The sequence below is a fragment of the Peromyscus maniculatus genome, chromosome X (genome assembly GCF_049852395.1).
Source record: "Peromyscus maniculatus bairdii isolate BWxNUB_F1_BW_parent chromosome X, HU_Pman_BW_mat_3.1, whole genome shotgun sequence".
NCBI lineage: Eukaryota > Metazoa > Chordata > Mammalia > Rodentia > Cricetidae > Peromyscus > Peromyscus maniculatus.
This window is the reverse complement of record NC_134875.1, coordinates 15199296-15223962: the sequence shown is the minus strand read 5'-3', so window position 1 is coordinate 15223962 and position 24667 is coordinate 15199296. Positions and strand designations below refer to the sequence as shown.

General features: G+C 36.8%; 1 long non-coding RNA gene across 2 annotated transcripts in view; it reads left to right on the top strand.

Annotated features, from left to right (window-relative positions):
* Positions 1–2036: 2036 nt before the first annotated feature.
* Positions 2037–24667, top strand: part of LOC107399564 (uncharacterized) — a 60613-nt gene continuing 37982 nt past the window's right edge. Inside the window, exons 1-6 of one of the 2 annotated variants that reach the window (XR_013048162.1) lie at positions 2037–2131; positions 3916–3950; positions 4283–4387; positions 5089–5161; positions 5783–7729; positions 20062–20126. This is a non-coding gene — a long non-coding RNA (uncharacterized LOC107399564). Of the gene's footprint in view, positions 2132–3915; positions 3951–4282; positions 4388–4608; positions 5162–5782; positions 7730–20061; positions 20127–24667 lie in introns of both variants that reach the window. The other variant, XR_013048161.1, reaches the window with a different exon arrangement.

The following is a 24667-nucleotide window of genomic DNA, read 5'->3' as shown; positions in this document are numbered from 1 at the left end:
AGGTGATTCTATAGAATGCTTCTATTTCAACACAATGCTGTTGTAATTAAGATCATGGAATTTAGGTTAGGAAGGTCAGTGTCCTTGTTCTGTTACTTAATTTCTTCATTTGTGCAGTGGTGATGGTATATACTTCATACCATGGTAATATACCATGCACTTCATCACATGGTACTTGAAAAACTCCCTGGTTTAAGCTAACAGGAAATGGAACTGATTTGTTTTCTTTTAGTATAAAATTTTAAACTGGATTGTCAGGTATTTCCTATCTATAAAAAATAAATTAAGAAACGGTTTGTGTAATATTTTAGATAGTCATTCTTTTTTTTGTACAAAAAAGGGTATGCCTCTTCAATTTTTTTTGTTTCAGGTTTTTTTAAATTCTTCTCTCACATTACATTCTGATCAGTTTCCCCTCCCTCTCTTACAATGTGTCCTTCCCTGTCCTCTCCCCAAGATCCATACCCCTACCATCTACTTTCAGAAAAGAGCAGACCTCCCAGGGATATCAACCAGACATGGTATAACAATCTACAATAGTATGCTATAGTAAGAACACAGACATATCACATCAAGGCTGGACAAGGCTATCCAGTAGAAGGAAAATGGTCCCATAAGTAACACCTCTTCAATTTTAATAGTGCTATTTCATACTCCTTTTTTATTCTTCTCTCATAGTTCCTTTTCCCCTGCTCCTCCCAGTCCCTCCCCACTACCTCTCCCTTGCCTTCTCCACCCACTCCTCCTCCATTTCTATTCAGAAAATGGCAGTCCCCTCACGGATATCAACAAAACATGGCGTATCAAGTTGCAGTAAGACTAAGCACCTCCCCTTGTATTAAGGCTGGACCAGGCAACCCAGTATGAGAAATAGGTTCCCAAAAAGCCAGTCAAAACCTTAGGGTCAGGCCCTGCTCCCACTGTTAGAAGTCCCACAGGCAGACCAAGCTACACAACTGTATCATATATGCAGAGGGCCTAGGTCAGTCCCATGCAGGCTCCTTGGCTGTGGGTTCAGTCTCGGGAGCTCCTATGAGGCCAGGTTAGTTGATTCTGTGGGTTTTCTTGTGATGTCCTTGACCCCTCTGGCTCCTACAATCCTTCCTCCCTCTCTTCAGAAGGATTCCCCTAATGTTTGGCTGTGGGTCTCTGCATTTGCTCCCATCAGTTGCTGGATGAGGCCTTTCTGATAGCAATTATATTAGGATCCTGTCTGCAAATGTAGCAGAATTAGACCGTCATTCTTAAATGTACACATTCTTTAAAACAAAAGTGAAAAACTAAAGCTATCTTATAAAGGTAAGGCACATTATTGAGATGTACAATCTTTTTATTTTTATGTTAAAAGGTTAAATATATCTTTTCTTACTTCCTCCACCTGTTGGTAGTTAATTATTTGGGCAGAAATCTTATGAGAAATTTATTTACAAATGTTACCCAAAGTTAATTCTAGAAAAGGTAAACAAAATACCTATTTTATATTGTATGTGGAAGTTAGATTAGAAAGTTTTTGAAGGAGAGTGGATTATATTCTGTTCGTTTTTAAAGTTTCTGTACCTAAATAGTCTTGATCCAGGATAAGTTGATCTGCTTTTTACTGGGGAATGTAATTTGTATTATATTTTTTTCTGTGGATAGCTTCTTACTGAATTCTTCACTCACTTTTCATATTACTTATCTAGAGGAGAATGTATATTAAGCAACAGAATAGTAGTGGTCCTCAGAAGAAACTAGATCTTGTCAGTGTTCTCTGATGTCTAATAGGACTACTGCGGGAAAAGTGTATTAATGCGAGAATGTTGCTAGGAGACGGGAGAGCCAAAAGCCCAGGATGTTGTGGGGGTTCCACTGGAAATTAAGGTAATTTAAGTATGTTCTGTATCCAGAGTTGAACCCTTAAACTCTGTCCTTTGGTGAGTATACAAATTTTAGCATGCAGTGTTGAGTACGATCTGATGTTTTAGGAGGATTTGAGAGGAGAATCTTAAGGCATTTCCTTTCTTGCCGTTGGGCTAATCCCTTCTTCACAGTGCAGTTTCTTTTCAAGAGGCTGTTGCGTTGCTCCTTTCCCCTCCCACTCCTTCAGTGCGACAGCCTCAGAGCTGATGAAGAGACAGAGAGCACGCAACTGGTAAGTAGCCGAGAAAGCGTTCGTAAAATAGTTGCTAAGGCTCTGCCTTCTAAAGCAAGTGACGCATTTTGATGGGACAAGATAGCATAGAACTGTGTAGGAATTTGTCTAGTCCATAGCACCAAGAAAACGGGCTATATTCTAAAGATTCCATGCTCACTTTCCTAGTTTAAGGCTTGCTTACTAAATGAGGAATGACCCAAATGGAAGGAAATACAGAACACACATTAATTGTAAATTTTGTAAGAGGCGCCCCCCAAAAATAGGATTTATTAAAGACATTAAAATGACGTCTCAGGTTTATGATGTTTGAATTAGACATGATGAAATGATAGTTTTGATTCATTATTCAAGCTGTTCTTGGATTTGGTTTATTTTCTTGCTGTGGGGAGAACATGACAAAAATATTTTGCAGTGGAGGATAGGATACTGTACTCTACTTGTTTTTAATTAAGAAGACGGTGCGGTGACATGTCTGCATAGGAAATGATATGAAGAGGGCAGACTATAATATTAAGACTGATTGCTTTGGAGGAGAGATGAATGTGTATTGAATAGGGGAGATTAAAATTTGGTTGTAGGGTGAAAATCATGAAAAAGAAATAGCAAATATTGTGACTGTGCCTTCATTTGTAAAAATCCATTTGCTTTTTGCGTGTCATGTTGTACAGTAAAGCTAGAATGTTCTCGGTGCTTTTTTTTTTTTTTTTTTTTTGAAAAGGAATGTGAGAACGTAGCAGAGATTCCTATGGATACAGCATTTCTGCTTGCTTCTCAGTATCCCTGAAATTGTGTGTGTTCTTTTAGGCTGATTACTGTAAGATAACAGAAAAAGAGGTGAAGTCGTATATTTTCAAATTTCTTTGGAATTCACATTGGTTTTGACACATGACCCAAAAGGAAGAAGAAAAGGGAAAGACAGATTAGCTTTGGAGTTAGATGACAAAACCACAATCAGAGAGGAATATGAGAATGAAAAAGCTTATTCGAAAGAAAGTCCTCAAAGATAAGCCATTCCCCACGTTGAACATGTCTGCTGGGGGGCATGTTTTTCAGGGGAAGGAAGCTGCATGGTGAAGGTAGAGGGAGGGGGCATCAGCAGAGCACTGCGGCAAAGAGTGACTGACGCATCCAGGGACATGTGACCATTCTCTGGTGTAGTGAAGAAACATTTCCAGGACTCCATCTTGTATAAGAAATTCTATACATCCTAACATGCAAATAATGCTGGAATCATACTGTGCTGGATAATGAGTTAATCCCGTGCAATCTTCCATTGCTATTTATTTAATATTTGCTTTTTATTGTCTTTGTTCCTAGACTTTCTTCTCTGCACTCTCATAGCTTTCCTATGTTTATTAAAATAACTCATTATAATGTTTATTATCCCTTTGTTATAAAAATACAGTATTGTATAGAATTTGGAAAGATAAAAGGTGACTATAAAGATTATGCACAATACCATAACCTTAGCATATTGCTGTCAGTCTCTTTTCTCTGCATATATGCAATTATATATAGACAAATATTCATTTAATATAAAATAAGGATCAGATGTGAAGTCTTTATTCTGCTTTAATCATTAAATATATTTTAGAAATAATTTCTCATATTTTAAAGTATCTCACAGGAATGTGTTTAGGGAATGCATAATTTTTGACTACATGGGAGTATTACTAAACTCCAAATAATAAGTGTATAAATGTGATGTTTGCTATAATAAATGATTTACTAAATATCTTTCCATATAAATCTTTGTGTACTCTCTGTTCCTTTCCTCCTAGGAAAAAATTCAGACGTGGAATTCATGGATCAAATGGTATGAATCAGTTTCAAGTTTCTTCCCTTGTCAAGACATCTTGCTTAATTTGTTTACCATATGTGATAAAAATATTAAGTCATTATCTACCTAGTTTTGTCACTTATGGTGATTTGGGGGGGCACTTCATATTTCAAAATATGTACATCTGTCAGTTTATTTTTGTGTATTCTTTCTTTTTTAAGGTATTCCTGCGCATATACATTCACCTATATTTTTTTAGAAATTTAATTAATACATCTTTTTTACAATTAACTCTGTAATCTTTATAGTATTCATTTCATATGTATGGTATAAAATGGGATCTAATTTTGTGTTTTTTTTCCAAATAGGTCACCAGTTGTTTCCGCATTATGTATTGAATAACACAACCTTCTTCCTCTGATGAGAAGTGTCAACAGCTCTTCTCCTGTTAGATAGGGTGTAGCTTTCCACAGGTCAGCCATTTTCTCTCTACTCAAGATGGTTACATTCCATAATAGTACTTTTACCTTCTTGCTACATCCAGCAGCCTGCTAAAGCATCATGTTAAGACTTTTTCCTTTCAAGAATCCTAGCTGTATATAGTTTAGAACAGTTATTTTCAAACAGGATGTGTGTGTGTGTGTGTGTATTAAATAGTTAAAATGTTAATTATTATTATTTTTTTACAAATTAGAAGTTGGTGAATCCAATGACATAGAATACTGGTCCAGATGTTATTCCAGATGTTGTTCCTTTTGGATGCTCCTGACATTCCAGTTGTGTGTTTGGAAAGTACTTCAGGGGTCAATGCTTATCCTAAGGATTTCTGTTCCTCAGGTATTTAGAGAATTAAAGCTGTGTGGATTTGGTTCCTGGAATTTTCTAGAGGGAAATGTAAGAAATGTATGAGGTGAATAAATGTTTTCAATTATGTCGCTAGAAGTAATATGATCTCAGAATTTAAAGGATGGAGATGAGTCTCGATAGGTGCTACCACTGTCATTATCTCTTCAAGACAGGAAAACACCACTATGCTCCATTTCTTTGTACTGCAAGTGGAAGGGTCAAGACAGGAAACATGGAGGCTTTTACTAGGAGGTAAGTTAAATGGTAACAGAAGTATTTGACAGTTAAAAATCACCTGCTGTTCTCTGTTGCACCCTTTACTCTCCAGCACAGCTTTTCTCCCACCCAGCGACTTCGAACCACAGCCACTGGCCTTTTCTGACTTTGGAAGGAAAAGGAAGGTAAGTAGTGGGCTGCTTTCTTTGCCTGCTGTTACTGCAAGGGACTCTTTTGGCTCATAGACACAGCTCCAGTCATTTCCTGACTTGGCGACATTAGGCTGTGATTTGTTTATGACTGAGGCTGGTTCCCCTGGCAACAGGAGCTCGCCAGAGCATGTGCATTGCCTCATCTGCAGTGGCAGAATGCAGCTGTGGGGCCTTGGGAGGAATCTTGGGGGCCCTAGTGGCTGGAAGAGGTATTCCACAGACATGACGTCAGTTTTTCTTTCCCTAAACTGCGACTGTTATTGTACACAGAGCATTGAATTTTTAAATAATCCTCAGAAGACTTTGAGATTCTCTTTTCTTTTCCCTCCCAGTACAATCACAGTCTGTAGTTTTACCCGTGACCATGATATTTTTCCAATTATTAAGGTCCCAAATGTCCTTGTGTGCCTATAGGAAATAGGTGGCCTGGTTTCAAACCTCTATCTCTTTCTTGCCAGTTGCATGACCACAGCATAATTCTTTAGTCTTCTTGTGCCTCAGCTTCCTCAGCTGTAAAATGGGAATAATAACAGCACATGTAGGAAAAGTAGTTCATATTAACTGTTAAAAAATGTTCTTTATTGTTATTTGTAGATGTTAAAGGAAAATGCCTGGAACCAGACTTCTGCCTGCATTGTGCAACTAACTCGTCCTAATACCCATACTGACCAAATGAGCGACACGTATTTACCCTCACAGAATGCAAACACCTCTCACATAGCACACAGATGACCTAGAGCAGAATGTTCCACTACCCCTGAGGCTCATTCGTGTATATCACAGCAAAAAGATTGGCCCCTTATTACATCCCTTCCATATAACTGGGCTCTTTTAGATAAACAAAGGTTCTCTCCAACTCAGAGACCAAGCTAAAGGACATTTATCAGCTCCACATGATGAGACTTGCCTCACTGTGGAGACAGTGCCTCTCACACAGAAAATCTCAACATTGTAGCTCATCTTCACATCACACAGATCCTGTCAAGAACAAACAAAGTATACAGACTTCATTTATACAACACAGATTTCTTCCCAAGCACATAGATTCTCCTCAGAAAATTTAAGTACTCCCCCCAGCAAGCCTCTTCCCACAGCAAATCACCCCATGTGTGCTCCACCAACTGAACTCCTGGCTGATGAAGTTCATGTGAAACAGACCTCCCTCACATCACTCTAACCCTTGCAAAACCAAGCAGCCTTGCCCACAACACACAGACTCTTGCCACATCATGGAAACCTTCACCACGGAACACAGACTGTCCACAGCACAGCTTTACCACATAGTGCACATAGTTTCTCCACGAACACAAACATACAACACAGCTAAAATCCCTTGCCTTGGCACAAAAACTCACCCAAAAAACAAACTATCCCTCTGACAAATAAATGAATGCCATGTAACAAAGATTGTTCCAACAGAACACAGGCTTATATCTTACTACACACACACCTTCCATGGTGCACATTTATCCCATGAAACATAGATTAAATTTATGGTACAGAGACATTCCCAATAGCTCTGAGCATGCTTACTCCTCCACCACATAGCAATACAGAAGTATAACCCGAAGCACGTAGATCATGCCTTGTTAAACAAGATTTTAATTTAATAAACACAGTTTTACTACAATGTACCAATTCATCTCATGATAAACATACATCGCAAACCTGCATTGCAAACACCTGCCTCAGAGGCACTCATTTGCCACACATTCCAGATTTGCAGAATTACTCTCTAAGGTACTTAAGTCCCCTCCCTACAGTATCCACACTCAACCCACAATCCAGGTGTAAACTATAACATGTGAACACACATCTCAGAAGACCACACTCCACTGCCACAATGCTCAGAATTCCCTAACAGCAGTGTGTTTTCTATACATTTCATCTCACAAAATCAACACTTCTTACAGTGGTTTTACAGTCTAGACACATGCCCCCAAACACATGAAGCCAGTGTTTAAGTGACTCTCAGATTTACCACAAGCACCCAGACTGTTTCACTGTTACCTACAGAGCAAGCTGTGCCTAGCATATGCATAGAAAGAACTCTAATAGAATGCACAGAATCTACTGTTAGTATACATACTTGTCTCATAACTTTTATAAATACTTTCAAACAGTGACACTCACTTTAAATGTACAGATAAGCCAATCAGGTCACAGACTTGCCCTATAATATACTCAATCATAATTCATATGTCTTAAAAGTTATAGACGTACACGTGAATGCATAGAGTTGTTTTACATTGTGCAGTTACAACACTTACTTTATAATGCAAGTAAACAGCAATTGTGTAGACATATATACATATGTTATATATATGTATTATAAGACATAACATACATATATAACACATGTATTAACTCCACTTGCAAAGATTTCATTGTAGAGGACAGACATACTTTACCATATCAATGAGCTACAATTCTGGCCAACAGCAGAGATACAGCTTGATATCCATTAAGAGCAAGGCCTCTGGACCCAGGCTTCCTGGGCTTGCCTCCAGATTCCATCCTTTCCTAATTGTATCACCACAGGTAAGTATATTTCTTTGTTCTTTAATTTACTCATCTGTAAAACAAAGGTGACAATAGTTACTTTGAAGGATTATCATGAATACAAAAACAAGTTAAGCTATGTTTAGTATAGTAGTAGAGTGCCTGTTACCTAGAAACTGTTAAATTTGTTCGTTTACATTACTGTCACCTACCTCTTTCCTCCACCCCGCCATCTTTACTCAAGCAAAGGTGCTTATTCTAAGTATCTACAATAATCCAACAACATAGATTTGCCCACAGTACAGAGATTAGACCTGGAACATACAGAAATATCATACTACATACAGACAACACTCAAATATGCTTTATACCCTACAGAGCACAGACAGCACACTAAATTAGATGCCATTCACAACATAAAACTTTACAATGGAATTAAGAAGTTACAATGGTCCATAATGCCTATGCTTACTTCCTATGTACACATTCACCTCACAACACGTAGACTGGATGCACAATACCCAGCTCTACCCTACATAGAAAAATACATGACATACAGTTTATATACATACCATGAACTTATATTATGTACTGTTTGACAATCATCCCATTATATACAGATATTTGTCCCAAAGCATGTGGATTTCCATGCCATTCACAAATGTGTTCCTAAATGCACACTCCTAAGTTTAGAGCATCACATTTTTTTTCGAGACAGGGTTTCTCTGTGTAGCTTTGTGCCTTTTCCTGGAACTCACTTGGTAGTCCAGGATGGCCTCGAACTCACAGAGATTCGCCTTGGCTCTGCCTCCTGAGTGCTGGGATTAAAGGTATGTGCCACCACCGCCCGGCTGAGCATCACACTTTAATGCAGAGACCCCTCCTGTAACACATTTACTCTTATTTTATGTTTGACTCATAAACAACTATATGCTTTATATTTCATTACTTAAACATAAATCTGATTTATATTAAAAAATTCTCACACATATAATCACATACCCTGTACTACACAGATTAACTTTTTAAAAACTTAAATTGTGTGCATATGGGTGTTCTGCCTGCATGTATGTCCATGCATCATATATGTGCCTGGTACCCACAGAGGGCAGATGAGAGTTTAAGATCCCCTGGAACATGAGCTATGGACATTTGTGAGCTTCCCTTTTGGTGCTTGGAATTGAACCTGGGTCCTCCAAAAGAGTGGCAAGTGCTCTTAACTCCAGAGCCTCTTCTCCAGCCCCACTCCAGCATAGCTTTCTAAGGTCTAAGTCCTATCAAGTAGAGTTATCCCCTTAAACACAGATGTTCTTAAATACACTACATCTTTATCACAAAACAGCATCCATGCAAAGTCATTATACAACTTTCAGGCTTGCATTTAAGCAACTAGACACATAAAAAGCAAAGCCATGTTTACAGTACAAAAACCCAGCCCACTGTGCCCATTGTGGCACAAAGCAAAGATAAGCCTCGGCTCACATAAGCCCAAAACAGAGAACACAAAACTTGGTTCACCAAAGTTAGACCAACTCTCTATTACGAAGCTTGAACTCAGAGATCCAACTGTTTAGGCTGGAATCCCTAACACATCAATATTAACTTTATGATCTAAGAAAGTTTTTTTTGACTGCTCTGTGACTTTTCTCACCTGCAAATTTAAAATAATAATGATTTCTATGCTAGACAGCTGCTAAGAGGAACAAAGGTGTTAATGTTTATAAAGCCTTTACACCAGTACCTGGTAAAGAATTGCTGTTATTCGCATCTGCTGATACTGCTGTTGTTAAAATTATGCTATAAACTGGACAATAATGGTAAGATTCAGCCTAAAACAACTAAAAACAACCTCCTACACAATACACTGTCCTCCATAAAGCACACAATCTAATCACAACCCATACTTTGACCACTACATCTGTATTGACTGTACTTAACTGACATCTAAATGCACCTACCACATAGTATCTACACAGCATATATACTCACCACACGACACACAATACAGTGCACAAATACAGAAATTCATCCATATAAAGACTCATCTAATTTTTACCAAATACTCTTACACATGCTCCACTCTGTGTGTGTGTGTATGTGTGTGTGTGTGTGTGTGTGTGTGTGTGTGTGTGTGTGTGTGTACACTCCAGCCCAGTATACCACATCAGCTCTGCAACTCAAATAACTCAGCTTAAAATCCTTGAAATAATCCGCAGCACATAGATTTCTCCAAAATACAGAAGTCATCACACAACATAAACCTTGCTATAATGAACAGACTAGCTTCATAACTCAAAAAATTAGGGTCTGCCCTATAACACTCAAGGTTCTACTTAGTATTCAAATATACTATTCTCATGAAATACCGTCTTGTCTGTACAATAGAATGCATCATGAACACCAGCATATTGCCCAACATACATTAAATATCTCATAATGCACATATATATCCCATACATTGAACTATTTCACCTCACCCAGACATTCCTTATATCATGTAAATTGAATCCCAGCTGCCAGATGCACCATACAACACAGAGTAAGTGCCCTGTAATCAATAGTATCTCACTACAGCACGTGGATTGGCAGCATAGAATAGCTTTATTTGCTGTAACTTTTGCCATAGAAGCACACTTTACAAAAGACATAATGCACAGATATGCTCTGTAGTACATAGATGTAATGCAGATCAAGACATGTCCTGGAATGACCAAATATTCATATTGTACAAAGTCACACCACAAATACCAGATTAGCCTGCTAATCAGTGAATAAAATTCACAACACAGAGACGTGCTTTGCAATATATGCACACACACACAGATTTTACTATTAACACACAGGCTGTCTCCACAAAATGTTTCCTTACCTCTACAAAAATCTAGGCTAGCATCAGAAGAGACAATGAAGAATGTGCAAAGAATCAAAAAGGCACAAACATACTCTACTTCAACCAGAAAATATCCTCACAACACATAAAGAAAGTGGACAAAGCACACAGCACCTAAACTCATAGCACCCAGACTCATGTAAAACACAGAGACTGATCCTGTCATACCCAGCATTGCCCACTATCACCTGACTCATTAGGCTCCCTCCAGAAAATCCAAACAGGAGTATACAGGCATAGCTTTTAATTATACCTAAAATTAATGGCTAGTCTCTGAAAATATCTTCTTTACAATGCAAACACTTCCAAGCACGTAGAAAGTCTGGATAATTCAAGGACACTTTCTAAAATAGTAGATGTGCTTCACCATATTAAGAGTTGCTATAGCAGAGTTATACACGCTCCTATGCAAATAGAATCATCCCTTGAGAATAAAAGTAATTCCATGAAACCTGGTCTTTTCCTCAAATTTCCTGGATTTGTCCCATAATAATACATGATCTCCAGACAACATCCACTAGTCCTAAAACATAGACTCTTGATGATATAGCTGATAATGATGGGTGGGGATGTAGCTTAGTAGGTAGAATGCAAGAGGTGCTGGGTTCCATTCCCAGCACTGCATAAAACTGTCTATGGTGATGTGTATCTGTAACCATAGTGCTCAGGAGCATCAGAAGTTCAAGATCATCCCTAGCTACATAGCAAGTTCAAAACCAACCTGGGATGTGTGATAGCCTGTCCAAAACAAACAAAAATCAAACTAAATAAACAATAAGTCAAAACAATAACAATGAAGAAATACTTGGGAAAATTCACATAAAGCACTGTGATGCATAGACCTGACTTCCACATCTCTTTCTCATTGTAGTATACTGACCAAGTGTCACCCTGAGACATCCAAATCAATACATGAGATTCAGATCTGCTTTATAACAACATGCCTGCCCTGCACAGCCAGAAACATCAGAAATTATTCAAATGCCTTCAACCAACTAGACTTGTTTAGCAACCTAGACTTGTCCCATAATATGTGGTAAATGCTCACAGTTGAAACACTACTCACAACTGCAAACTGACCACAAACCCATTTTTTTTTTGCTTTTAAAATATCAAGAGTGTCTCACAGAATATAGAAACTGGGCAAAGCACAGAAAAATTTACAGTACAGTGGTATATAATGTGCAAAATAGCTTGACTCCCTCCATAATACCCAAAATGAACAGGTATGCTCCCACAATATATAGATTGTTTCTCCAATAAAAAATATTAGCTTCACAGAGCACAGGCATACTGACAGCTATTAAGTAAGGTCACGCACTCAAAAGTACGGTTGCATAATGATGATGATGATAATAATAACAACAATAAGACACAGATCTACTCTGCAGCACCAGACTAGCTCTGTAATATACTCCCTCTCCCTCTCCCTCTATCCAAACTTGTTTTACAGTAGAAGTCTGAAGTGCTGGAAAACATTAAGATGAAGTTCTTAACATATGTATCATCCAAATTCATTGAATACCTTGCCTTACCACACAACACCTGGGCTCCACCAACTGTCCAGGCTTAGCCTGTTAAGATGCATCTCACAGCACAATTATACAATTGCATTTTCCACAATATACTATCCACACCTACATCTCAGCTCTGTAAAATTCTTTTACTACACAAGCATTTTCTTTTGATTGCATAGAAATCTTGGACAACAATTATCAAAAAAGCCTTCAGTAATCTTCACATACATACACTGTGCAATATTGCCATTCCCTCCATAAGACTGAAACAGCAATGATGTTAATTTATCCTGTGACATGCATGTTTACCCATGACACCCAGAGTTACTCCCTACCAACTAAGATACCTTGTACAATGAATCTAACCCAGTGAGACTCATACTGTCCCCACAAACCAGACTTTCATTGCCTATTCTAGTCTTACAACTAGGTACACAAACCAGCTCCCTAAAATAAAATGTCCTACATTCCACAAACTATTTGTATGTGGACGCTTAACAGACAATGAGAATTTTGACACTTTAACACAAAAGTTAGCCTCATAATAAACAGAAAGAATTGAAATCAAACAGAAGAATCTTACAGTAGGAAGGCAGACACCAGTACTCCACATTACAGAAACTCATACATGCTGGTCTCAGAATATATAGACATACTAAGCACATATATGCCTCAAAGACATATCTCCATATCTCCATAACATGTATATTGACTTTGAAAGTTTGTTTGGGCCAATATAGCATCCATATGACTATTAGAATGCATAAATACTGAAACATACAAACAAATCCTACATTGTCTAGATATGCTTCACTATTGGAAGGCTTATTGGCAGGCTTGTTGCAAATTATGCATACTTTCTCATGTCATCCAGACTTTAGGCACGAGTCTGTGCTTACACTGTCATAAATGACTAAACTAACACAGCTGGTGAGAGAGATCAGTGGGCAAAGTCTCTTAGTGCAAAGCCTCATGGCCCAAGTTTGGTCTCTGGAGCCTACATGGTGAAAGGATACAACTGAGTCCCATAAGTTGCCCTCTGACATCCGACATCTACATTGTGGCATATGTGTGCCCTCTCCCACTAAAATAAATAAATGGTTTGAAAAGGATTAAACTAGCAGCACCCAGACATATATCCCACATGATGGCATGCCCTTAAAACAAGCCTTTACCTTTATTACACCAATGCCTACCTTTTAAAACACAAATGGAGAACAACATATACAAGTCTCACAACACAGAGATTATCTATGAAACTCAGAATTGCCTCACAACATCCAGACCTATATAGTGACACTCAGATTCATTCAGCAGCAATGATCACTTCACTACATACAGAAATGAAACAAAATATAGAGGCATCTCTAGGATATGTGCTACAACATGGAGTGTGCTCCACAACTCACAGAATTTATACAACAGTAACACTTAACCCACGAAGCGGAGAGATTCTGGATACTAGACAGTGAAATAGAAGACACAGATAAACCTGACAACACCCAGACTTTCTGTATAACATCCACATTTGCCTTTGATCACATAAATTTCTTTGTAAACACCATGGCCTCAGAACATACAGATATACCCATATATCACAACACAGGGATATGCTTACAACATATATTCACTCTACACAGCATGGATTAGCCCCACAGACTTTCACTGTACATTCACAAAAGCAAGTGATAGGTCTATTACACAGAACAAAGATTCACCCCAACATGCTCTTATCATGCTTCCCAAATTTATACTGAACACCTGTACTCCCTTAGAAATACATAAACTTAACCCAACATAAACACAGTATAAGATGGATTTTCCTTCCTTTAGTACCAGTTTATAAATCACATTTATTTCACAATGCCTAGATCTACCTTGTAGCACAATAATTTAGGCAATCCCCAAATAATGCAGAATATTACAATGCTACAGAGCTCTCCCTATAACATGCAGAAATGTGTCACAGAACTTCAAAGTGCATTACAGCACACAATCCATAGTGTACAGCTTCCCCTAAGACTTCTGTGTTGTCTTTTTTTTTTTTTTTGTTTCTCTGCACCTTTCCTGGAACTCACTTGGTAGTCCAGGCTGGCCTCGAACTCGAACTCACAATGATCCACCTGGCTCTGCCTCCCCAGTGCTGGGATTAAAGGCGTGCGCCACCACCGTCTGGCCTGTGTAGTCTTATAATGTGTAAATATGTCCCATAAAATACAAGTTCCACAGAACCATACAGCATAACATAGCAACTTAAAAACACTTCTCAAAATACAACATTCCTGTCTTTAAACATACAGATTTGTCTCCCCTCCCCCACTTGTGGCTAACAGTTCTAAGATACGTCACACAAAACAGACTTGCTGGATGGGAATGTAGCCCAGTGGTACAGCACTTTTAGAGCTTTACATATACAAGTCTCTAAGTTCCCTCCCCAGTACTTCAAGCCAAGTCAGAAAACAATGAACCTCAAACAGCATCAAAAGAAGTAAAAACAAAACCCCTAGAACAAAACAAACCAAAAACCCAGTCTTGTCTCACAATGCATAGTTTACCCAAATTCCAAATGCAAAGTATTGTATTTCACTCCTCTACACGATATAATTCTACAACGCAGGGACTTGCCACAAAGCAAATACTTGCCTCCTAATGTAACATGACCATTAGAGCTTCAGACACAGACACAGACCACAGCACCAAGAAACACTGTACAACATCCTGTATTGCCTGAACATATGAATGCTATAATGCGTGAATTCTTTCCTAACTACTACACTAACCAACCAGTAACAAAGCTAACTTAATATACCACACATGCTTCATTACATGAGGCTATTGGAATAGCCCACATAGTTCCATCATAACATACAACCCTCCCCCAAAGAAGACATGAAGTTGGGGAGGGGAGCACACTGGAAGCAACCTTGGGGGAGCTGGAGGGGAGAAATAAGGGACACGTATGATCATATTTCATTGTATGCATGTATAAAATTCTCAAAAAATAAATTTAAAATAAAAAGTACCACCTTACAATGCTAAAGCTAGCCAAATGTGGATATTTGCTCTAGAGTGCACTCAATATTATCTTAACAGATAGATTTGCCTTAAAAGAATCTTGATCCAGATTACTACAAAAACACTGTACAAGACCTAGAGTGAATCTACAATGTCTATCCAAACCTCCTCCCTGAACACCAAAATATTACCTATAAGTCTCAGGTAAGTTTTACAATATACAAGTCTCTTCTTTAACAGACAAACCCACTCTACAATGTACAATTATCCTACTTTGGGAAGAATAGACCTAAACATATAATCCCATCTACAAGTTGTCTTGGCACACAAGAGAGACAAATCTCACAATGTGTAGACTAGCTCCATAATATATAGATGTAGGATATGGTAGCTAGACATAGTCTATGACAGAAAAATTTTCTGATAAGATTGAATTCCCATGTACAGAGTTACCTCAAAATGCATGTAACCATTCTGAAATGTATATAAATGCTTTATAAAGAAAGTATGTTTCTATCTACACAGAATTGCTGTAGGACTCACACTTGACCCACAGAATCAATACCTATACCACGTTTTACAAATAACTCTTCACTAGTCATGCCTTTTACAGCAAAGTTTTACCCCACAAGCACTCTTGACTCATCATCTGGGCATCATCTATAGTGTACTTGCTCACTCCCAACAATGCCCTGGCAAACTTTCCAAAAGAAATATGCATTTGATAATGTACAAAATACTTACAAATTTTATGGATACTCCTTATAGTCCCACAGTTACCATATTTCTAGGCCTTCCCTTATATCTAGACTCACTCTGAAAAACCTAGGACCAAATCACAGCATACAAGACTAAGCCTGTATTAGATTGTCTAAGCAATGCATAATTCCCCAACGTTTAGCCTCAAAAATGCAGAATTTCCTCACAGTCTCGAATCATGCCACATCAGTACATGATCTGAAATGCACAACATATGCATGGAAACAGTACGTAAGGATACTGATACCCAAGCAGTAAGACACATACACCTTAATGGGCAAACATACAAACTCAGTCACCAAACACCTAACAAAAAGGCCCACAATTCATGATGCACTCAATTGGTGTGTCTCACAACACACAGAATTGTGTCTTAATTTAGACTGAACTTACAGTATAATACACAGCACAGGCTCCACCATACCTCAAGCTTACACTTATTCAGCCAAATTCTTTCGAACTCTAGCAAACCTCATACCACATTTAGAGTTAACCTACGTATTTCAGGCTTGCTCCCAGAACGGACAGAACTGGAATGGATCACAATCACTAGAAATGACATGCTACGTGCAGGATGAACCCTGCACTTGAGGTCCTTCATCCCTGTTTGTTTTACATAAAGACAACATAATCTAAAGTGTTAGGCTTGGCTTTCTCTAACATAGCATCTTTGGAGTGATATGCTCCAACATCTGGATCTGCCCTGAAACATAAGGACATGCTTTATAGTTAATGAACATCACTTGTAATGCACTTGAGCACATTTAGAAAATTATAGTCATGAAAGCTATGGCACCATACAAAACACATTGACCTCACACCAAATGCACAATACCCATAATACACAATTCATAGAGCCAGTCTGCAATCTATGGCTTTACCTCAGCAGGTTGCCCTTGCCTCCTTGGACACAGAATGCAACTTTACAGTTCACACACATACTCCATTAAGCATAGACCAGCACCACAAGAAATTCCCCCAGAGGGTCTTCAACTTACTAACTCTTCAAACCACCCCATTCTTTTTCATAACACCTAGAATCACATTTCTTTCAGAATGACATCACACAACACGAATACTTGTTACTCTAAACTCTAAAATACAAAGAGACTGCCTTTTCAACAGATTTTCTCTACCACACCCAGACTCAATTCACCTTTTCAAACTTGCCCGACCATATCTAGCCTTGTATTAGCACACAGAGATGCACTGAGCAGCCCAGAAATTAACGTCTCCATGTTCTTCTTAGACTCATGCACTATGCACATACCATGGTTCAGAATAAAGCTATGCCTAGGGAGACGTAATCCACACCATGCATGTGATACAGTAACTTGCCCCAAATTTGACATACTTAGAGATTCATCTCATGAGAGAAAACTCACCATACTATACTGAAAGTCTAACAATGTCTAGCTCTTTATATATTGATATTCATATGCCTCAAGTATCTCTCTCTCTCTCTCTCTCTCTCTCTCTCTCTCACACACACACACACACACACACACACACACACACACGGGCATAATTGTGATCAAAACAACTATACGAACATGCTCATACCTATATGCAAAAAAGTTCTGCTCATCATTAAAACATGTAAATAAGCATGCACACACATAAATGCACACAAATCAAGACATATGGGTATACATACAGATGCATAAGCACATATCTATGACAGAGATGCATAATCACATGTCTGCACACACCAACAAAACAAAAATGGGTTCATGAAGAAATTTCTACATGCATAGTAATACATATATTTATGGAGTTGTATATATAGGTAAATTGATCAAGGATTTACATATTGATACACACATTTACAGAAACATTGAACTAGACAAATAGACACACAGACACAGGGATGCTCCCAAAAATGTATGTAGACAAGCATATTTATATTTTTATTTTTACAGAAACTCATTGAGATTAATAATTAATAAGAGTATCCCGAAACAGATTCACACAAATCCAGTCATGTACAAAGAGTCAGAGTTGTACATACCCATATCTATATATAGAGATGGCACAGAAATGTGTACAGAGGCAGAGTTGTATAAACAATCTCATAAACTTGCAGAATACAATGCACTAGTATACAAACACTGCTCCATAAGCACATACCTATACAAACACAGAGGTATACAGATTCAATCAGAAGCAGATGTATCTATTAAGCCTCTGTTTACAGACATAGAATTATGTGAAACCACATCAAGAGTATACAGTATGGCTTCAAAGATACATACTTGGGTACTTTGTGCATAGTCATATGTTTAATGCAAATACTGATGGACATTTATACCACAGAGGCATGCACAAAACAAATTCATGGACCAAGATATACATTTTATAGGCATCCACAATTCTTATACATACTCCATTCTCACATCTAATGTGCCTACCTAGAGACATAAACATTGACACATATATGCACTGATTCAGTCAGCATCACACAATTTCATTAATTTGCATGTAGACACATTAGTATTAACATACAACATGCTTATGTAGACATGCAGATATTCACATGGACATACATGTACACAATGCAGATAAATATGTAAATAACACTGAAGGATACATATGAAAAAAGTTATAAGATACAAGTCAAGAGAATTACTGGCAAGAAAGTAAAAGTATACTTATGTACACATATCCTGTGTATACACAGATAGAGGCACAGAGGCTTACATAGATGAACATAGGTAATCAGAAAAACATGTCCACACAGACACAAATACTACATTGTATGCATAGATTAATGCAGAGATAAATATAAGGAATGCAGAAACAGTTCTCCAGACTTTTGTACCCACTTGGATAGAGATACACTAAGAATCTTTGCAAGCTTGTGCACACAGTGCTCTATAAATGCACTAGTTTATGTAAATATAATTGCAAATGCAGAAATGCACTTAGATGTCATACATTTTCACACAAAAATGCCAAGGTAGACCATATCTTAAAGAGATATGCATATTTATTTAAAAATAACAAAATACATAAAAATACATTTGTAAACATATACAGACTTGTAAATGCACACATGTACAGATACTTCCTTACACGTTAATGCATACATGTGTTGCTGCACGTACTCTGTCACAGTGATCTACATATGGTCTCCTAAGATTTTAATGATGCACAAATTCTGTGTATACATCAAACAGATGCATACATAAATATATACACATATGCCAAAATGGGTGTATAGATGCATGTAGGAGTTCATGCTATGAATAGAAGCAGACCTGCACACACACAGACACATGTGGATTTATATTGTGAAAACATAGATTTTTGATGACATAAATGGACATACAAATACTTTTAAAACAAACTCATAGGTTTTAATGTTTCTTAGCCTTTATTTTCAGTCTCTTTGAGAGAGCAACAATTATCAACTGTCCTCAGTTGACTATACCATATGAACGTAGGTGTGGAAATTACCAGAAACATCTATAAGACATATTTAGGACACATGATTGTGTACACACACATCCATATGTACAGAGTCATAGATATAATTCACATGGAAGCATAGAAATAGAAATGTGTTTAGACAAAGGAAAATGCATACATAGATATGCATATCTATCCACCACCAAAATGTCATACTTTAGTACTAAGATGGTAGGTATTGAAATTTAATATGAAATGTATTCTATATCTTCATCCAAGTTCTGGCACTTAATTCTGAGTGATGTGCAGCCATTTTTCTGCTTTCTCTACCTGTGACATAGGAGTAAACATAGAAAACATACATACATAGCACTTACCTTTCAGAATTTTTGTGCAATGGAATGCTTAGCGTTTTGCTTGGAATATCATACATGTAGTTGACACTGCCATTGTTTTTGTTGTGTTAGATACAAACTGTTTAGCTACATAGGATTAGATTTTTATAGTTAATTTGTATTATATCATAGACATATTATTTTTGTATTATTGTAAATGTACCAATAAAATTAATTTATTAACAAAAATAGACCACAGTCATGAACAAGGTCATTTCTGAAATTCTCAGAGATGGTTAGAATAAGCTGCTGTCCTTGGCAGAGAGACTCCAGATTTGTTTCCTGGTACTGCATATATATATATATATAAACAATTAAGCCACGTAGGTCCACATCAGTGAATCTTTATTGTCCCATCTGTAAGTATTATTTTCCTTTCTACAGGACCTGGGAAGATGGAGAAAGGGCTTCATCGATGGTGTACATTTGCCACCTAATGACCAAACCGAGTAAGTACAGTACTAGTGCATAACCACAATTTTCCCAACTACTTAACACCCTGGAAAGATGTGTACACGAGTTAACATGCACTACATCATAGTGGTTTCTGCTATGTCTTGAAATGCAAGTAGTAATCAAATAAAATTTCACCTTTCAGAAAAACCTAGCCCCATTTCCTTTCTTTCCGGGTTTTTAGAGACTGTTCTCTACCAGTGGTCTTCACACCTGCTAAAAATGTGCCACCTAACAGCACTTTGAGAAATTCTTGGCTCCAAGGATCACTATATTTCTAATGCTCCTCTTTTTCTTCTATTCCACTGTGGATTGAACCGAGTCTTACATACACTAGGAAGGTGTCCTGCCACTGAGCAACGTCCCTAGCCTTTATTTTTCATGTTTGCTAATGTGAGAACTCAAGTAACTTTTCATGTAAGTAATTAAAAATAAATAGAGTGCATATTTAAGTCACAAGTGAAAAACCACACAGTGGCTATTATCAAGAAACATGTTTTAGTCTGAAGTGATGATGCACACCTGTAGTTCCATGGCTTGGAAGACAGAGGCAGGGATATTTTAAGTTTCATGCCAACCTCAGCTTAAGGCCAACTTCAGGTATGTAGTGAGATGATCTTTCAAAAAAAGATTTTGAGACGTGAATGTAGAAAGAGGACTACTTGAGAGGAGTAAGGGAACCAACAGAAGTGAGGGAGGTGAGAAGATAATGGGTAAATATGATCAAAAACAATATCTCCATTTATGTGTTCATGAAACCTATTGTGTATAATGTATACTAATGAAAAATAGAAGACAGACCAAAAACATGATTGAACTAAAAACGTTTTTCAATGATTTAAAAAAACAATAAGTAAAATTTTAATAGACAACTTGAATACTATCTCTAATTTCATGAAAACAAAGGACCCCATGATTTATGAAAAGATGCATTGGAGCAATTGATGTTTTCAATTTTTAGGAAGCTTATCAGAATAGCTTTACCAATACTTATCAAATGATTATTTGACTAATTATACTTTGACTTGGGAAAATTCATTTTAGCCTACTATCCTTACTAAAGATTGGGAGAATCAAAATACATAGATCAATATGTGCTTGCCAAAGCAATAATTTTATTAAACTGCTTTGAATTTACTATATACTTTAAATATAAAATTTAAAACTACAGATTTGAATCAATAATTTCACAGAAAATATTCTATTATAATTTAATTGGAAAAACCACAGTTTACATCAAGATAATTAGCCAAATCAGGTTTACTTTTGAGAATATCAAAATGAAAAAAAACAATAAAATATTTTAGAGTGGTTATCAAACACCATAGAGAAATTAATTAAAAATACTTCCTGATAGATAACAAGGTAAATATTAGATTAAAATAATGGTGATGTATTTTATCTATTTGAATTAATAAATTATTTTTGTTCTGGTATGTAGTTTTAAATTACTATATAGCTGACATTGTGCCTAATGAATCATTGAATCTGATGCTGTGTGTGTAGCTTCCTTTGGTAAATATATATGCATTTGCTTTTAGCACATTGATGCTGAGTTTATGAGAATTGTTGATTGTACATAGTGACCTTTATTGGAATATAGAATTAAAAATTTCAACTATATGTTATTATATAGAAGGTTATATGTTGCTAAAAACTAAGTAGCATTTTTTATAAATGTGATATAGGTAATGAGGTAATTTTAAGATGAAATGAGAATTGATTTTAATTGGAAAAGATAATACAAAATATACTAAGAAAAGTTTTAAACTAATTTAACTGAAAAATAACATTTCTATGCATAAATTTTGCCAGTATAAATATTTTTTAGTGCTGGAGAACATCCAGTTATAGTTAAAAGAATCCACTAGTGATAATTAGGTTTATTGTTTTCTATTGAAAACAAATTAGTGATTAGTATTGTTGACAACTGGAAAAAATAATGCTTAATTTTAGCATTTTGGGTGAAATTGTTCTAATGTGGACCATTTTAGGGAGAGAATAGATATGAAAGTTGAACGTCTGAAGGTAGATTCTCTGATTCCCTACTCCTGTAGTTCTTAAGAAGAATTCATGCATCAGTAGCCAACTTTGGAGACCACTATTCTGGACTGTCTCCCAGCAGGCTTAGTCTAGATCACTATGTTATTGTCATTATTGAAATAATTGGCTTACAAGATTGGAACTAGTTGCCATGTTTGAACTCCTGAAAATGCTTCTATGATTGATCATGTTTAATCAAATGTTCTGGGATGGAATAATTTTGTTGGCTGATAAATACATACACTGATTAGGCCGACCTCAGCCAGTATAGGAGATATAAAAACATGCATTGACACCTGAAGCCTGGCTAGCACAGTGATATTCGGCTCTGCTGAGCTAAATAAATACAATGAAAATTAATTTCGCTTGATTTTTTAAACTTTTTTCAAGTGTTACAACATGAAAAATTTAATTTAAACATATGTGATTCACATTATATTTATTATGTAATAGCACACATATTAGTCTAGAAGTTCTAACCTCTCAAACCATAAATATGGAAAATTAGGTTCACAGCCTAGTCACATGTAGTATATTTCTATTCTGATGTTACCAACACCTTATTCTAGTATTTGTGATTCCTTCTTGGGAAATTTTTAGTTGTAAGTAGGTAAAATGAAAACAAAACCAAACAAATTCCAACAAGATGAAGAGTATTTGAAGAGTAATCTTTTATTAGCACCTAGAAATTTTCCTGGTATGAAATTGAGAAGGCTTCGCAGTGGTTGTGTGTGAAACATCTCAAACTTCTGAACTCCTGGAAGTGACTTCTTTTATATTATACTGAAACTTTGAGTGTTTTACCATACCTGGAATGTTGCCAGTATAACAAAGATGTAATGCTAAGAATAAATCTACTTGTAGAAAATTGTCACACAATGCTTTCTTATCCATAGATTTTAATTTTATATCTGCTGAAAGAGCTTTAATAACACTTATTGGGGGGGTGTCTATCTTTAGTATAAGTCAAGATATAACCACAGCCATCATGATATTGCGCACACACACACACACACACACACACACACACACACACACACACACACGGTGATAACTCCCAGTCATCTGTATCTTGGACCAGTGTCACTGTAGAGTGCCACTGATTAGCAGTTATATTCTGATTACATAGGTATAGAAACATTTAAAAAACAACATAATTTGTCAGTGCAAAAGGATTACATAGGGCTTTTGCAATAACATTCCCTAGAGAGGTAAAATAGAACTTCAACTGAAGCCACTAAATGCCATTGAAAAGATGACTTCCAGGTCACCTTGGCAGTATTTTATATTTCTGACAGAGATAGTGATTAATCATTTACTTTATCTCACATTGTACCTTCTATATTGCTGACCAGATGGTCAATGGCTCCCTCTCTGCTCTTCAGCCCTGACTAGGCTCAGAAAATTAACTTCATCTCTCTAAAACTTTCTATCAATAGGGAATTCCTGATCTCTTCTGTGGTAAGTAAGGTTGCATTCAGAAGGCTTTCCCAGTGGAACTGTGCTCTATGGAAGTCCATTGGAAAAAATGTGTGTGTGTGTGTGTGTGTGTGTGTGTGTGTGTGTGTGTGTGTGTGTGTGTGTTACGATGTAAATTACTTAATAGAACTTATGAAAACATTCTCTGTTGAATATTTAAAAGCCACCAATTACACCATATTTATTTTAATATGTAGGGCACTTAGCTTGATTAATGTAAGGCATTCTTGTGGCATTCCTGTGAGAGAGAATGGTCTAAATATTAAAGTAAGTTAATTTCCTGTTGGCAAAGTAAGGATAAGCGTTTCAGTCATTTGAGATTTGCTCTTAGGTTCGTGTCTCAAATCTAATGTACCAAAAGACAGGAAAGGGAAAAAGTCTTTTTCCTGCAACTGATCAAATGGACTCCCACTATGTATTTTTCTTTCTCTGTACCACTTACTCATTTGTTAAAACATGCGCCTCTTTTAAATGCAAGTAACTACGTGGATTATTCTGCCCTACAGAAAACTAGATTGTGAAGGCATGGAAAGCATCAAGTGGCAAATGGAGAAGGTATCTGCTCTGGTGGTTTTGTTGAGAACTTGAGTGTCTCTTCTTCTACTACAAACCCCTCATTTGTCACTTCATTTTTTAGGAGATGGCCAAGAGCACATGAAAAAGTAAATATAGATAGGACTGAGGAACTCTAGTATCTACACTGATTGTGAATGGGAGTGACCATGAAACCTCCTTTCATCCTTCATGCCTCCCTAATCACCACAGTGTTAACAGTGAACACCACAAGCTGGCAAACAGAGGGAACCATTAATCACAAAAATAGAGTTTCGTTTTGCTTCTAGATTTTTAATCTTTTGAAAAATAGCCATTGGATGTGCATGTGTATGTGTGCATATATGTATATCTCCATATATATGGGGTACAGTATGACTTTTGGTATATCTTCACATTGTGAGATGATTACATTAAGTTCATTAACAAATTCTTACCTCATATAATTATAATTTTGTGGTGA